This window comes from Catharus ustulatus, chromosome 11 (assembly GCF_009819885.2).
Source record: "Catharus ustulatus isolate bCatUst1 chromosome 11, bCatUst1.pri.v2, whole genome shotgun sequence".
NCBI classification, from domain to species: Eukaryota; Metazoa; Chordata; class Aves; order Passeriformes; family Turdidae; genus Catharus; species Catharus ustulatus.
Genome location: NC_046231.1, coordinates 11,103,498 through 11,117,160, shown reverse-complemented (window position 1 = coordinate 11,117,160; position 13,663 = coordinate 11,103,498). Strand labels below are relative to the sequence as shown.

The 13,663-nt window shown below is 40.7% G+C and overlaps 1 protein-coding gene across 3 annotated transcripts in view; it reads right to left on the bottom strand.

Moving 5' to 3' along the window:
- Positions 1–13,663, bottom strand: part of FTO (FTO alpha-ketoglutarate dependent dioxygenase) — a 232,504-nt gene that overhangs the window by 14,791 nt on the left and 204,050 nt on the right. The gene's annotated exons all lie outside the window — the stretch shown is intronic.

The following is a 13,663-nucleotide window of genomic DNA, read 5'->3' as shown; positions in this document are numbered from 1 at the left end:
AATTGCTGATTTGGAGCCTTTGGAGAGATTTTATAGTATTCTCCAGAATCTAAGCTTCTATTAAAATAAGGTTTCAAGCATTTCTGGTTGTGAAGATAGCCTGGACAATGTAATTTGATGCATGGTTATCTTGTTGAGTCCACAACCAGACAGACAGACGCAATAGCACCAAGGGAGCTGTGAACTTCCCCCACTTATTTTATTGGGTGTTTACTTGGGGCCAGATGCTCCCCTCTGTTGTGCAGAACAGCGTTAAATGACTGAAAAAAGAGAGGAAAAGGAAAGGAAATAAAAACCAACAAAGAGGAGAAAAGGAAATCCCCACAGCCCACTTCCCAGGGGGCTACAGATGCCCTCCCTTGCCAGTATCAGACTGCTGGAAGATCTGGGGCTGAGCAATGCATGAGACACATTTTTTGGAAGACACTGTGTTTTTCAAAAGAATGTAATCTGAAAAGTTAATGATGCTTCCAGCATCATGTACTCTTTTGCTTTATCTTTTGTACTCTTTTCATGTGAAAGTCATATAGGTAAGCAAAAATGTAAACATAGGATCAATTTAAATGACATGGCAGGAGGATGGCCCTCCCATTTAATGCCACCTCATTTAAAATACGCAATCCCATTTTCCAAAGAACTTCAGGATCTGGAGGCTCTGCCCTTCTGCAAAAAAGCTAAAAGATTTTCCTTGTTGAGTGTGTTTTTCCATAAGGCACCTTTTAATGTTAATAAAAATCCACTGCTGTATGACAAATCCCTGTTATATAAGGAAAGTAAAATCAAAGGAAACATGACTGAATGCAACCAACAGCAACCAAATTACTTGATCCTTAAATCAGTCTGGAGAGGAAGGGCCTGTATGTTCTCAGCACCAAAGCAATGTAATCTTCCTGCACCACTGCTCCTGGCTGCAAATAAACCCATCCCCAAAATCCCCCAACTTCCATCAGGACCAAAGCAAGGGTGACCCAGAAGGGGCAGCACTTGGGAGCTGAATGGAACTGCAGACCTTGGATGTTTGTGGTGCCCTCAGTGCAAGGACTCACATATGATTTTACACTGAACATGTATGTATGCATGTGTGGCTCAGAAGGGAGAGGGACACCAAATGGAGATCCTGCCCCAGAAACCTCCTGGATCCTCTCACATTCTTCCTAAGATGCACCTCTTGCCTGCTTTGCCCCATTTCAGTGAATTTGCACATCTCAATAGCTAAAAGGAGGCTATGTGAGAGCCAAACAACTGCAAGACTGAATTTAAAATCTCATTTATCGCTATACCTTGAGGCATATATACATGTATGTACATACAGACATCTCTCTCTTTATACATATATACATATATACACACTCACACACACATGTAAGAGGAACTTATACCACATCTTCTATCAAGAGCTATGGCCTTGAACTCCAAAGAGGCTTAGGAAACAAAGAAACAAACAAAACTAAAGGTTTATTGTGCTGCAAAACAACATTGTCTTCCCTGTGTGGTGCACCTTGACTGTAGCCTGCAACCAGAATGTTTATAACATATATTGGAACTCCTACTGTAAGAGCAATGCAATCCTGTGGGCTAAAACACAGTTTCTTTAAGGTCAAAATAAGGTGAAATGGACTCAGGAGGGAACAAATAATAGGGAAATGAGAAAACAGATACAAGAAAGCCAGAGAGGCCCAAGAAGAGGAAGCAAAAAAAAAAAAAGAAAGCCTCATGTAACTAATCTCATTTCAACCACTGCAGAATTTCTCCATGGCTGCTGCTTTATCCAATGATATTTTATGGATAAATCACTATAAAAATATACCACCAAAAAAAAAATCCAGTGCTGGCAGAGAAACAGACTTGAGATCCCAGGAAATGCTACAGTATATCCAGCCACAAATAAAAATAATATGACAACAATATGCTTAACAAGCTGCTTCTCTACAAGTGGAGTAAATCTTTCTCCAAACAAGACCTCAGAATTTCTTCTATTACCTTTTGCATTTCAAATAACTGCAAACATTATATAAAGATTTGAAATCTTGATCTCTTTTCTATTTTCACTTAAAAATAATTACCATTGCCGAAACACAATGTAAAGAAATGTATTTCTTTACTTACTTTCAAGTTCAGCATCACTATACTTCAAAATTTTTGAATTAAGGTAATTCTGCAATATTTTTAAAAACCAACTAAAATTCTAGTACAGACTGGATGATGATTTAAAGTTACTAGACTGGAATATACTTCAGTTTATGGAATATGATTGCATTCAATCAATTTAAACACAAAATAATGTACATGCATCTGATCCTGGCCTACATTCACAGCCATCATTTTCAGAAGTACTTACAAAAAAGTGCAAGATTCTGATCTATAACATCCTATCAGTGGACTTGAATATTTCAGCACCATGAACACTTATTCACCATAGTGAGCACCAAAATGCTACTAGCAGGCAAAACCTAAAATGTCTATTGCAACAAATGCAAACAGCTCTTCATCTTAATTCTGTGGTTGAAAGATCTTTCTGACTGCAATATCAATGACTTTAAACCACAGACTAAGACTTTAGACCTTTTGGTGGTGCCAACTCACTTGTTTTATATGCTATGATTTATAGTTCTGGCTTTGAGCACTCTCTCACTATTGATGCTTTTGATGCTTTGTTCTCTTTTTACTTTAGGATGGAAAATAACAAATAATGCTGAGTTCTCTTCTTACTCTTGAATTCTTCTGATGTCTATCTTCAGAACTCTTCTAACATCCAATTTATGTCATTCTTTTTCTTTCTTATGCTGTGAATTTGAAATGAAAGAAGGTAACATAATATTGTAAGATCTATGGGCGACTGAAATGGCCTTCAGAGTAAACTTCAGAGTTATTCGTAAAACTATCTTGCCTCCAGAGAAAGTAAAAAAATTGCTTCTCAATAGATACTGCAACTACTCCTGAAATTCCTCTTGAAGTTATTGCCACAGAGAACAGTCCAATCATAATAAAGTATGTGGTGCTAATTCCTTATGAGTAGTTCAGATGGGTTATTTTGTTAGCATTTGCAAGGCACAATTCAAATTCATTTATGTGCTTTCTCTTGACTGGTTCTTTACCATGAAATGGTGACAAAACCCAAAGTCTGCTAACAAGAGAGGCTAACATCTGCTGTGCTGACTGACCTGCAAGGCTGCTCACGTTATTTTATCATATAATTCCTCCTAAAACACCACATCAGAATTCCAAAGACCTCTCATATTAGCTAATTAAGGACCTGATTCAATCTTCTCTCAGTTCTGAGCAAAATGCATAGTCACACATTTAAATCTCATTTAGCTGAGTAGAACTTTCAGATATATTTTGGGTTCAGCACAGGTTGAAGAGCTCCCCTGTGTAGGGTGGGAGGTGATCCACATATGGCTGCCCAAAAGGTGATCCATGTACAGCTGCCCAAAAGGTGATCCATCTATGGCTGCCCAAAAGGTGATCCATGTGTGGCTGCCCAAAAGGTGATCCATGTACAGCTGCCCAAAAGGTGATCCATGTGTGGCTGCCCAAAAGGTGATCCATGTACAGCTGCCCAAAAGGTGATCCATCTATGGCTACTCAAAAGGTGATCCATGTATGGCTGCCCAAAAGGCGATTCACGTATGGCTGCCCAAAAGGTGATCTGTGTATGGCTGCCCAAAAGGTGATCCATGTACAGCTGCCCAAAAGGTGATCTGTGTATGGCTGCCCAAAAGATGATCCACGTATGGCTGCCCAAAAGGTGATCCATGTACAGCTGCCCAAAAGGTGATCCATGTACAGCTGCCCAAAAGGTGATCCATGTACAGCTGCCCAAAAGGTGATCCATCTATGGCTGCCCAAAAGGTGATCCATCTATGGCTGCCCAAAAGGTGATCCACGTATGGCTGCCCAAAGCACAGCCATGCACACACAGGATTATCCTAAGGACCTGAGGCAGCAGTCCTATCCCCACCCCAATCTCTCTCTGCATTCAGTCTCCAGTCCCTGTGCTGCACTGAATGTTCTAACTCATGGGCAAAATCTACTGTATGTGTTATCTGGAGTAATGCAGGACTTCAGTAACCTACCAGAGGAACTTCTCAGGAGTTTCTGTCAAGTAACTTACATTACACTGTCAGGTTTAAGTTCTGTGGATAATGGTGTAATTTTTTGATGCCAAGGAAACAGAAATCTTTTGTTGTTGGGTGCCATTTGCTGTCCATCCCTCCATATTCTGTGCAAATCCATGGAAAATCAAGATATTCATCATGGAAAATATCCATTTCACTACTCTCACAAGAGACCTATTGTTTTGTCTTCCTTTGTTCTGTGTCTGCTATAGAATAATCATTTAAACTTCATGAAAAGTGAATGATTTTTACCTTCTATATGTTTTATTTTGTCTAGGAATGTTGTATTTCAGACTCCATTTTCCCTAGTTTATAGGTTGCCAGCTGAGCTTCCTTAAAATGAACTGCTGATGAAATGTTTTCCTGTTACAAGAAACATTGCTTCCCTGAGTATGCAACTGACCTAATAGCTCTCCTATGTTGTTTGCTTTTTCAAATAATATTGCGATCATATCAATCTACAATGCAATGTGGTCACCTTTTTCTCTGCTGAAATGCTATTACTCCAGCTTGTCATAATGCCAAGAAATGAATGTAAACTTTAAAGGTTTTGGCGGTAGCTACATAATCCTCCTCTTCAGTCCAAACAGCAGGTGTCCCTTTTTCTTTTTTCCATTCTTAAGTGCTCCTGAGGAGTCACTAATCTGTAGTTTGTATTTTTTGGATATGTGCAGCTCTACATGGAAATTTCAGCCTATATCCTCTCACTGAAGTGCCAGTAGGAGTAGCTAAGGAAGTAATGCCATTCCCCAGGAAGATGAGAAGCCCATTTTCTTAGACCTTGTCCTACAGAGTTTGCTCTTTGCACTTTCACTTGAGCTGCTCCAGCATTTCACCACGACTGAGCACAGAGGACACTGCTGCCTGCCTGAACACTGACAGGCCTGGCTCAGCTATTTCTGATAACAGCTATCAGCTTCATCTCCCTTTTCCAAGACATAATGACTTCATCAGGTCCAGTTTACCTGATGTTGGCTTGTCTGCACAGCCAGGGTGAAACACTGGTGAAATCACACTGTAACCACCTGTTCTTTCCAGGCCCCTGAGCTATGCTCCATGCACATCCTCCTTTTTTTTCTGTATTCCTCCTGACAAGATATTAGAAAAACACTCTTACATCTGTCTCATAATTTAAACTAGAAGCCAATCTTCTTGATATATTTGTGACCTTTTTAACTAAAAGGCTTTAACTACCTTCAAGAGAACACCTTTGTATTATGACAACTTTGGGCTTTAAACAGTAATGAAGTGTGTTCTTTCCATCACTGAATATTAGGAATTAAATACTTTACTACCAATGTAAAAACCCCACTTGGCAGAGTTCAGCTAGGGCTGTGCCATCAAGCTTTTAGCAGTGCTCAAACCCGTTTTTTCTCAACTTGTTCCAGAAAACAGAGAAAAGAAACAGTGTAGACAGGTGAAAAACACATGATAATGATTAATTCAATTTGCTTCACTTATCAGATTTAAAACTGATAGATTGAAAGAAACTATCTTCTATGGAAGAGCTCTCTTGTCTAGCAGTAGGGGTTGAAATCTGAAAAAGAGCCCAGAGAAATTCGAATATGCCTGTTTTCTACAGTGAAGTCAATCATACACTGGGAAAAACCATTTAAGGAACAGAACATTGGTAATTTCTGACATCTTCAAATCAAGAAAAGATTTTTGGAAACCATGCAGTTACACAGCTAGCACAGGCATAAAGGAGCAAAATTTAGTAGCTTGTGATAGAAGTCAAAACAACTGACATAAAAAGCCAAATACAATGATGCTCAAATTTTTATATATCCATTCTTTAATGAGCTTACTTTGATTAAGACTTTCAAAGCTCCTTGTAATAGCTCTTGCTGTAAAATTATACATTCTAAGTGGAAAAGAGACTCCAGAAGAATGAAAGAAGACAGAAGAGTTCTCTTTTCAAAGCCACAAAAGAATCAGTTTAGCCTTTGAACCCAACACCACCATGGAAAAACCCTTATGCAAGGGGAAAAAACCTTTTAGGAAGCATCATATTCCTCATTCCCTTGCAGTTGTTATAGACGGGTATAAGACTAATGTTTAATATACATAGGTTTAACTGAAAAGAGAATTGGCCAAAAGGTATGTACACATACATAATTTTAATTAATATTACATTTTGTGATGAAATGGAAAAAAGTAAATACATTAATATATAACTAAACAGCAAGCTTATATCTTAATTTACTTATTTTTTTCTAAAGACATCATGGAATCACCAAAAATACAAGGTCATATTGAATTAAAGGACATCATCTTGCTTGTTCAGAATGTCATTATGGAAGAAGCAGGAAAAGCAGCTGTATTACAAGTTGCCTTTCCAGTTCTCACAAACCATTAATGGAGAAAACCAGTCCTTTATGGTACATTACAGGACCAAGGTCACCTGGAAGCCATAAAGTCTCACTGGCTACCCACAAGACCAACCTGACTAGTCCCAGTGACCTTCTGCCCTTGCCAAGGGACTGATGGACAAACCAGTTTTTCAGGAGGCTGCTGACCTGGTGTCACACCCTTCAGATGCAGTTACACAGGTGAAGTGCCTGAGATTCACCTGGAGCACTCAGCCACACTCACTCCTGTCTGCTGGGATTACCAGGAGCATTATAATTATACTGTGGATAGTCACAAATTCTCTAAACATGAAGAAAGTCAAACTCAGTCCATGTCAAGACTTCTGTCAGCAAAAGAGGAGCCCAACTTTGGCACAGTAACCAGGAAGGAAATGCTCTTGGAAACAACCTGTAAACACGTGCCAGACTCTTTAAAGTACTGTTTTTACAATACAAACAGACTAAACTCCTGCTTGCAATATGTGCCTAAATTACAAACTCTGTGTTTTTTTCCTGTACTGAATCCTCCCTCATATTCCTATGAGAGCAAGCAGTTTGACTTATTAAAACATAATTAGCTCACAACAGAAAACAAATTACATATATAATATGAAATGTATTAGAATTCAGTGCAGTATCTTTATTATGATTGAGTAATCAACTGCATTAGAATGCTGATGACCATTTCACTGCATCAACAACTGGTTATTGTAAACTTGCAGACTGCCAGAACCTCATAAAATAAGGTGATATGGAAAAGAGGGGGGAATCTCTAGGTTGAAACCAGTTCTTCCACACCAATATTTGATTTCAGTTTCTTTTTATTACATCCCATGTGCTAGTGAGTAACGAGGTTCTTGCTGTATTTACCATAAGCCCTTTGAAGATATTTTGTTTGTCATGAATCTGTGAAAAGCCCTTTGAAATTCTTCCTGTGTTGGTCACAGTAAGAATATGGTATTTTCACCATAATTTTCCCAGTATAATTCTACAAATTTGAATAAATGTTTATTGTTTGGCTTTCTGTTCCTTAAAGTAGTCTGTATTTTAAAGTGTTCACTGGATGTACCTCTAAAGATAAACCAGCTGTGAGTTCAGGCAATCAAAACCTATATGAGACAGACCTAAAAATGCCATTAATGTTACTTATGGAGTTTATAAACGTTTTATCTGTAATAGTGAAAGCTGTCACCTGAAAGGAAATGCAGTTTTGCACGTTTCTATAAGAGTATTTTATTTTAAAGTCCTATACAATTAATTTAAAGTTCTAATTATATACAAACAAAGGCACTTATTTCAGTTTTATTCTAAAACAGTGGAAAATTAGGACAGCTTTTAATTTTTATAATTAAAAATTATATTTCTGAAAATTAGTAATTTTGAGCATTCAAATAAGCCTATATGTCACTTAATTAACAATTCCTCTTATTTCATAATTACTATGGATCGAAAAAGGGCTTTTCTTTGACAAAGGCTAGAATAAAGTAATACATACTATTTGCTCTAATTCTCTGCAGAGTTGAACTGAAGCAACAGCTTTATGTATGTCTCTATGCCTTTAAAAAGAACTTTTTCTCTTTCCAAGACAACTTTCTTGCATTTTTCTCCAAAGTACTTCATTTAGTTTCAGTTAAGGAATTCCTTAAAACCTCTACCCCTGACTTTATATGTATCAAACGGTATGATTAGAGCATATTAACTGCTCCAGTAGATATTATTTACCTGTAAGCTCATCTCCTTCTAGGGAACATTTAACTATTTCTCATGCCCTCATCACTGCTCTATGCAAACACCAAACCCCTTCTGGTGTCACAGTAACAGCTCTCAATGCATGGGAAATCAGCACCTGAACCAGTCAAGAAAAAAAAAATCTCAATTCCTCTGCACACTGTGCTTACTGAAAAAGCACTTCTTTAGCTTATTTTAAATCATTTATAATGTCTCCACACATCCACAATCTCTCCTGGTGAGAATGAGCCCGGTGACACCACATTGTCTATCAGAGCTAGTGACAGGCAGAGTTTTGGTTCATAGCATGATTCAAAGGATGTTTACAGCAATTACCCAATCATCTTAAATTCAAATATACCAGTCTAAAGTATTTCTGAGAGTTTATCACATAACATTTTAGGTATATGAATCTCTGTTTAATATATTCCATTGTACTTTATATATTTTCCATTATACTTTATGTTTGCATTGAAAGTATCTAATTTCTTCATAGAAACAAAACCTACTGTGATGTGTGATCATTTTATAGGTAATATATAATCATATTTCAGATTTAAATTTCCTAGAAGGGAAGAGATGCATAGTCCAGGTTTCATACTACTTCTACACTGCCCTAATCAAACTGATTTGTCTTCAACCTTTTATATCAGTTTTACACTAACATAATTGAATAGAGTTCAATGGTCAGTCTTACTTACACCTAAAGAATTGAGCCCACAGCATTTCTTTTCATGGGTCAAATACCTTGTCCAGGGATTCAGTCAAAGTTCATACTTTCAACTCCATGTGTGCTTGTGCAGATGTATGACACACACATTTTAAAGTTATGCAAATGACAAGAACTGATGCCATTTAATCTGGGTTGAGTTTTTAACCCCTCAAAAAGCAAGGACATGTGGATTGTTTAAAGCAGTCCCATCAGAGTACAGCATGATCTCAACTTATAAGACATTTCAATTAGTTATTCATTGCTTTCAGGTACTGTAGCCACTATAGCAATTCTACTTTAATTCCATCTGACTTCAATTGTGTTCAAATTATAGTAAAAAGGAAGAAGACAACAAGCTGTAAATATGAAAAGAGACAGAAAATCATTGAGAATCATGCCTTTATGAATATTTGATGAAGAAAGGTTAGATCTACTGCTGGTAAATTACTAGAAATTATGTCCATCATGTGACTCTGTCAGCAAAGGTTAATACAAATAGGTTTGGATTTAGTTGAGATGACAAGGAGGATTAAAAAAGATTTGTCCTGTCCTTGCTGCAATTAGTTTTTCTCCTATCATTATTGTAATAGAGTTTATTGTTAGGATTATGGTAACAGAACTCCCGCTCAATGAAATAATTTTGTTTTCCATAATACTGTGCCACTTCTGCAATAAATTTTTCATCTCTCTTAATCTACCTCTTTATTGCGCATTTGCTGAAGTGGAGATACAATCATTAACCCATTTCTTGCTGTATGAAGTCTCACTTTGAGTAAAGGCGAATTTTGGATGCCTTCCCATGGGCTGCACTCCTGCCCTTCTGCACTGCAGAGCAAGGGGGGAGGTGGTGATAAGGTGGGACATCACACCTTTAGACAAAACTGGTGATGACATCTGACCTTGTCTGCACTAACAGCTCTTCTGAGCTGCTGGTGATGGAGAATGGGAAACCTGTTACAGTACATGCATACACACAAATAAAAAGCCTTGAAAATTTCACCCTTCCTCTTACATTGTAAACACTTCAAAGCACTAGCTAAAGTAGATTGAAAACTTGCTATTTTTTATAGAAAGAAGTTGTTCATGAAACTATCAAGTAGTTATGCAAAAGAAATCAGAAGCTTAAGCAAAGTTAAATTTCCTTCCAAGATGCATTGCAAATTTTAGCTAATATTCCATTGTTATATTTGGTCCTGTTTGTTGTATTTATATTGCTTCAAATACAAAATTTTGCTCCTCTGGAGTTGATAGCTTCCATGTCCTCTTTTCAGTCTGAATATACACTTTTAAGAATCCAGAGGTAGCAGAAATTTAATTCAGCATTTTCTATGTCTGATGAAAAGAAAATTTTCTGTGTAATTCTTCTGATAAATGCACAAATTAAAACTCCAGTATAAAGAATATTTAAGGGGTACACAGAATTGCTAGAAAGTGTTAAAAGTGGCTAGTAAATGACTAATTGGAATTGGCATGTGCAGCACAATTGATGGCAAGCAGCCATCCTTTGGTGGTGTCCACTGAGAGTTACATATACTTCTTCCACACTTAACACCACGTGAAAGAAGGGAATTTAACACATCAGGAAGCTTGCTGGATTATCAGAACATCTGATCAATACCATTGACAACAATTCTGTCTAAAAGCATTGGGGCAACCCTAAGTAAGCTATGGGAGCAGGCATCCAGGGCCTTTGACCCAGCATTCCCACTCCATCCCCGAGAGGCAGCGTGGCTCCCTTTCCTGAGCCCTCCCACGTCATTGCTTTCCAGCTGCCTCCTCTCATAAAATGCACCCTTCACAGTAGCTTTGACCCAGCTAAAACCAAAATAAATAAAAACCCAAAAGCCCCACTAGTGCCACTCTGAAACTGAGATTCAGGTCACATGGATGCCGCCCTGCTGCAGCCACCCTTATCATCTGCAGAGATTGGACTCGTGTAAATCTCAGCCAGGTCCTCAGCACTCAGGGACTCAGTGGGATACAAATGGCTTCTTCATGTACCAGCAGTGCTCAGAGAGACTTGAGTTACCTGTGGAGCAACTTCCCACTCCCCGACATACACCTGGTGGTCCTGAAAGACATCATGACAAATATCCACTCGCCGGATTTAATGCTCTAAAAAGCACCCAGATTCTATTGCTGCAGTTGAAGTTAACTCTCAAAGACAGAAGACAGGGATGCATGTGCCTCGAAGTACCTCAGGTAGCATTAGGGAAATGAAGTGCAATGGAAAAAAACATTAAACTCATAGTATATGCAACATATCAAGTCAGACTGCTGTTCCCATGTACTGGTAATGGCCACCTATCAAAAGAAAAAAGAAAAGAAAGAAAAAGAAAAAGAAAAAGAAAAAGAAAAAGAAAAAGAAAAAGAAAAAGAAAAAGAAAAAGAAAAAGAAAAAGAAAAAGAAAAAGAAAAAGAAAAAGAAAAAGAAAAAGAAAAAGGAGAAAGAAAAACAAGAAAGAGAAAAAGAGAAAAAGAAAAAAAACTGAGAAAGAGGAAAAAAAAGAAAGAGAAAAGGGATCAGCCTGTTAAAAATTAAAAAAGAAACATCTCAAAGCAGAAATGTACTACATGGGAGTCACAGATCAGTCTATAAACTTTTAAGCATGTTGATTGCTATTGAAAATAATCAGAAAGTTACAAAGAGAGTCACAACTATAAGCTAAAATACGTACACAACCCCTAGAAAAAGAACCGTGTGTCACTGGGCAGGAAAAATTACTTTCTTGTGTTATCACTGACTTAATTATGTGTTTAGCCCTGACACCAGGCAGCCTGTGAGAGTAATTCTATGTCCCTTTGCAACGTAATCCACAGAGTGGGTTATTTTAAGGATATGATCCACATTCCAGAAATGCATCAGTCACTCAGTTTTGTAACTTTTAACTGAAGATATGAATAGTGCTTCATGATTGTCCAATTTGTCACTTTTTCAAAGACTACCAAATGATTCCTCAGAGACACAGTTCTTCAACTTAAGCCTATCTTTTTGCAGTGGTATCAAAGTAAAAATAAAACAACCTGAGGTCTTCAGCTTTAAAGACAACATGAGATCCGGGATTCTGCCTGCAAAGAAATTAACTTATGGCTGATTAATGAAAGTAACCTCAAATAGTAGGCATCCTGCCAAGAACAGGATACTATAACAAATGGGTAGGAAACAACAGGCACCTTTCAAGGGGCTAGGGCTCAGTAGCTTAGAAATTTGAGCAAGCTGCTTTCAAATTTGATCCCAGCAATCTAGAATGACCAAATAAGTCATATATTTTATAATATCTTTCATAAATTTCCCCCTTCCATGTATTCCATAATGACGTAGATAATGGATTCAATTAGTTGTTGATGAAAAAAAATCTTACTATATGATAAAAATTTTGCAGGAAAAACCCAGAAATAATATTTAATAATAATGAAAAAAATCTGCTCAGTCCTATGAACCCTAAAGGTCCTCTGCTACACTCATGATTTGCTCCATTTTATATCAGCAGTATGTTTTGTCTATTGCTGTAATTAATGTTAAGTATCTTCAATTAAATTACAGTAATTTCACGACTATAAGGCGCACCCTTATGACTAAAATTTTTCCCTAAACCCGGAAGTGCGCCTTATAGTCCGGTGCGCCTTATCTGATCTACAAAGTTGCAAAATTTTCCACCCCGGAAGTGAGAGCCGCGAGGGGGGGCGGCGCCGCAGGAGCGCCGAGTAGCCATGGTGGGGCAGCCGCGGGCAGTCCCAGGCACAGGGAGCAGCGCGGGCTGGAAGGCAGAGGGCGGCCCCGGGCAGCCCCAGGCACGGGGAGCAGCGCGGGCTGGAAGGCGGGGCGTGGCCCCGGCGACTCCAGGCACAGGGAGCAGCGTGGACTGGAAGGCGGGGCGTGGCCCCGGGCAGCCCCAGGCACGGGGAGCAGCGCGGGCTGGAAGGCGGGGCGTGGCCCCGGCGACTCCAGGCACAGGGAGCAGCGTGGACTGGAAGGCGGGGCGTGGGCCCGGGCAGCCCCGGGCACGGGGAGCAGTGCGGGCTGGAAGGCAGGGGACGGCCCCCGGCGGCTCCAGGCACAGGGAGCAGCGTGGACTGGAAGGCGGGGCGTGGCCCCGGGCAGCCCCAGGCACAGGGAGCAGCGTGGACTGGAAGGCGGGGCGTGGCCCCGGGCAGTCCCAGGCACAGGGAGCAGCGCGGGCTGGAAGGCAGAGGGCGGCCCCGGGCAGCCCCAGGCACGGGGAGCAGCGCGGGCTGGAAGGCGGGGCGTGGCCCCGGCGACTCCAGGCACAGGGAGCAGCGTGGACTGGAAGGCGGGGCGTGGGCCCGGGCAGCCCCGGGCACGGGGAGCAGTGCGGGCTGGAAGGCAGGGGACGGCCCCCGGCGGCTCCAGGCACAGGGAGCAGCGTGGACTGGAAGGCGGGGCGTGGCCCCGGGCAGCCCCAGGCACAGGGAGCAGCGTGGACTGGAAGGCGGGGCGTGGCCCCGGGCAGCCCCGGGCACGGGGAGCAGTGCGGGCTGGAAGGCAGGGGGCAGCCCTGGGTGCCCCAGGTAACGGGAGCAGCGCGGGCAGGGAGGTGTTACTACTTTGTAACTTTGTTGTGCGCAGCGGCCTGAGCCGACGGGACCACAGTGCTGGGGGCAGCGGCGCCACAGCTGATAGGGGCAGGCGCAGCCAGCGGGGCTGCGGTGCTGGTGGCAGCGGGGCCACAGGCCGATAGGGGCCGACGGGACCACAGTGCTGGGGGCAGCAGCGCCACAGCTGATAGGGGCAG